Source organism: Haemaphysalis longicornis, unplaced genomic scaffold, assembly GCF_048455015.1.
Source record: "Haemaphysalis longicornis isolate Haplotype H1 unplaced genomic scaffold, Haemaphysalis longicornis Haplotype H1 scaffold_15, whole genome shotgun sequence".
NCBI classification, from domain to species: domain Eukaryota; kingdom Metazoa; phylum Arthropoda; class Arachnida; order Ixodida; family Ixodidae; genus Haemaphysalis; species Haemaphysalis longicornis.
Window position 1 is genome coordinate 11,303,478 of NW_027526257.1, and position 4,297 is coordinate 11,307,774.

The window sequence follows — 4,297 nt, forward strand, 5'->3', positions numbered from 1 at the left end:
AGGCAGCAATCAACAGCATAGAGCAACGCACGCGAAACCAAGCAAAGAGCACAAATTGGTTTGCCTACAGAACAGGCCGCATTACTGCCTCGACACTGTACGACGTATGTCACACGCAGTTTAATGCACCCTCCAAGAGCCTGATTAACCGCATTTGCTTCCCGAACTCCAAAGAACTGTCAGTCCCTTCAGTTAAATATGGCAGAGAAAAGGAGGCAGTGGCTTTTGGACAGTACAGAACGTTGATGGCAGCTGGTCACACTGACGTGCAATTCAAGGAAGCAGGACTTTTTATTTCTAAGGAGCACTTATATTTAGCCGCAACCCCCGACATGCTCGTCGAGTGCAGCTGCTGCGGGGCTGGTGTTGTTGAAGTAAAGTGCCCATGGAAGGGAAGAGATGGAGTCCTCACCGACTTGCTTAAAGACACGAACAGCTGTGTGAGAGAAGTTGATGGTGAGCTGCAGCTGAAGCAAACCCACCGCTACTACCACCAAATTCAAGCGCAGATGTACGTGTGCAAGAAGAACTATGCAGATTGTGTACTGTGAAACGCACAGGAAATTAATGTGCAGAGAATACAGAGAGATGACAGCTTTATTTCACCGCTTGTATCAACAGCAAGAAGATTTTTCAAAGCAGTTTTGTTGCCAGAGCTTGTAGCGCGGTGGTTTTCTGAAGGCAATAACATTCAGGACATGGTCCATGGCGCCTCAAGCAACGACAGGTTACCTGGAGAGAGTACTGCACCATTGGTACCGCTTGCATCAAACGCTGTCGTGCTCGACAACCAGGATCCACAAGGAAGTGATGCATGCAACACTGCAGCTGACACTTGCTGTGTTTGTGGAGGACCCGACGAAGGGCGAATGATTGCTTGTGACAACGAAAACTGCCGTCTGAAATGGTTTCACTACAGCTGTGTAGGTTTAAAAAGAGCACCAAAATCCAAGCTGTGGTTTTGCAGCTCATGCCGCGATGCTGCTAAGAAAAATTGACTTTTGCAGCAAACATGATGTCGTAATAAACACATTTACATGTCTTGCCATGTGTCATGGTGTCTTTTCTTAGTGAATGTATTTTACAAGTGGTTTTTGTTTATATGTCGTGCCAGCTACTTCTTTTTTACATACTTGTATGAAAGCTGTTAAGCGTGAAACGTTAGGCAAATAAGCATTAACAAACAAGCAATCGCATATTTAGTCGCAGTACTCAAATATAAATAAATGTTCACACACAACAGAAGAGATAACACAACGTAACTTTACAAAACCAAAATCGTTACACGTACACTTAACAGAAGGTTCCACGTAACATAAATGTTCACACGACCTTTACACAGCATATGTTGGGCATTTGCAAGTAAGGTCCCCTGATCACTGCACTCCTGAATACCACAGTCATCTACTGAGACGTTTAATTAAACGGCACGACGGAGTTGCACAAGTTCGTTAGGGCACAGCATACCTTAACAATCCTGTCGATTTGACATTCATTCGTGCCGAAATTCCTTGTCATTTCGACAGGCAATGTGTGCTTCAGTAAGGTATACTTATTTCGTACCATGCCAATGACTCGCTCCACGTGAATTCGGACATTGGCAATTTCTCTTTTCCGTTCGACCTCTGTGCTGGACAACTGCTTTTTTCCTTTCGTAAAAGCGGGAATGGCCAGTGTAGCACAACACATCCCAACACTCTCAGCTATCAGGAAACCCCTATCTGCTAAGACAACATCGCCTCTGTCCAGAAGATGCAGTACCCCACTATCCTCTGTGATCACTTTGTCACTGGCACGTCCGCCAAAGGATTTCGAAATGAATGTAATCATGCCTTGTGGACAGATGCCTATAAGAAATTTCACGGTATTGTGGTGCTTATATTGGGACCACGTCTCTGCCCGTGTAATTAGTGAACTTGGTCTCTGAATGAAAATTTCAAAGCAATCCAAGATTATCCGTACTTTCAAGCCAAAATTCTCAACAAAAGCAACTGGCATAGTTTTCATAATGTCTTCTTTCTCTGGCCAATACACAAGTGGACCAAGCCGGTCATAGAAAACATCTAGCCATTTCTCAAGGATTCTGCATGCAGTGGGCTGTGACACATTAAAACGATATGCAAGATCCTGAGTGTGGAGTCCCAACCTCAGCCTCATAAGAAATAACATCATTTCCTCGAACTGTGTGAGGGCATTCCTTGAGCAGTGCGAGGCGTGATCTTTCAAAAGCTTGAACAACGAAAACAACATCAGAAAGGAAGGCAAACCGGTGTAGAATGCCACTTTTTGATCATCTTCCCTAAGACTGTCTTCCGAAAAATTGGATGCTAACAATTTCGTCTTGACATCTGTGAGCTCGTTCTGCAGATTGGCCGCCGCATCTTGAAGCTGCTGGATGTCGTTGCCTGTCATATCTGTTTGGCAGCTGATGCCTAGCAAGAAAAGAAATGCATAACAGACAATCAGTTGAGAAGCTCATTATGTAGAATTTAAAATGAGCGGCTACTTTCACATGCCAGGAAAGAGCGCATCAGCTGATAATACAGTATGTTATTCAGACTACACTTCGTAAATGTAACGTGATAGAATCAGGTTATGGGCTGCGAGAGGCCTCTGAAGAAAATTTTTACTGTGGCAGAGTTCCAGGGCTGGCTCCTCGTCCACAGCTGGCTCCTCGTCCACAAATGCCCCAGCTGGGATGTCCACACTTGCAACTGCATTTGAAAGAAAGGCATCCTAGTACCTTGTTTCTACAGTGAAATGTAATTGGATGTAAAATATCAGACACTTTTCACCTGCAGAAACTTGTTGCTGACTCTGAGTGCGTCGTGTTTTCAGGCGATTGTACCTGCCCTCGTTGGCAGGCTTTGCTTCATAGCCCAGGTGAAGCGAAGGAGCCCAGTCAGGGCTACACTCATCAAAAAGCTTGGCTGGTGAACCTGCGTGTCAGAAAAATTGGCGTTTAGATACACACACATGTATGGCTACACTCGTCGCAGAGCTTGGCAAGTGAACCAGCGTCCGAGAAAAGGGGGCGTTGAAATGCATACACATGCACAGCTGTTTCTTCTCAATGTTTCACTTGGGTGTGACTTACTCCAACTCCAACAGCGTTTTTGCAGTCTGGGTTCGATATGTCCTCGGAAGTTTCGTGGTTTTGACGTGCAGCCTGGACGACAGCTTGCCCGCGAGCCACTCTCCTTTTTTTTCGCATGCCATGCAACGATTAATGCGTCGCTGTTTCCAAAGCGGCTACCCTGACGATTTTTATCATTTCACTGCCAATTAGCTGTCGCGAACATAAGCTCCCACAAATTAGCTCCTCGATATATATTTTTCTTCCCCGCTACGCCGTAGATAGAGCTTAAAGGCGCCTCCTTGAAAAGCTTCGCGATTTCGCCATGTCGCGAACACAGTGGTGTTGCCACTCGGTCATTTTTTTTTTTCGCACACGGTGTTAAATTGATGAAATGACGCTTACGTACCCGATAGAAAATGTCTTGAACACACTCGGTACCTGTCGGGGTCCATGGTTCCCGGCCGGCTGATCCGCGCGAGCCACTCGCGACGACGCTTTTCCGACAGGAGCTTCGTCTTCTCACACTCCGTTGTGCGCACTTTCGGGACTTTGAAGAAGCCTGGATCTTTGCTGTTGCTTTCCATTTTCCTCTTTTTGGTTTGCGTACGGCTGGTGCAACCGACTATCGCACAGTAAACCATTGTCGCACGTAGTAGTAGAATACGCGATCACGATGGGTTCGCCAGAGTGCTCCCGTAAACGTTTTTCCCGTGCTGCGCCGACTGACCGAGGACTTCAAAATGGCGAACTCTCCCACAATGCACCGCGCGCTGCGCGTCAATGAATACCCCGTATTGACGCATCAGTTACCAACAACAAAAAAAAATTCCCCCGCATTTCCCCGAGGGGGAGAATGTGAAAGTGCGAATGCACGGTTGTCGGCCCGCTTGCGGCGCTTGCGCTCGGCCCCCGCAGCCCACCGCCTCGCCGCCTTCTCTTCCATCTCTTCCATCGGGTTTGTAGTATCACGTGTACACCACGCAGTTATCAAGCCGCTATAACGCCGCTGAGTCGCCAACGCACGCCGCTGACGACGTAGTTTGAATGCGTTAAAGATATAAGGCGCGTTACTCACACTGATATCAGCCTGGCGTCCGTAGCTTAGTCGGTAGCGCGTCGCGCTGCGGCCGCAAAGTCCTCGGATCGAAACCTGGCGCCGGATGCTGTTTCTTTTTTAAATATGGAGGAGCACTGCGGACGCCGCCGACGCCGCCGCCG

General features: G+C 47.5%; 1 long non-coding RNA gene across 1 annotated transcript; it reads right to left on the minus strand.

The window, feature by feature from the left end:
- Positions 1-579: 579 nt before the first annotated feature.
- Positions 580-3,869, minus strand: LOC144165755 (uncharacterized). Its single transcript, XR_013321504.1, has 4 exons — positions 3,486-3,869; positions 2,796-2,939; positions 2,631-2,714; positions 580-2,432 (listed from the first exon to the last, which is right to left on the minus strand). It is a non-coding gene; the product is annotated as an uncharacterized LOC144165755 (long non-coding RNA).
- Positions 3,870-4,297: the final 428 nt, after the last annotated feature.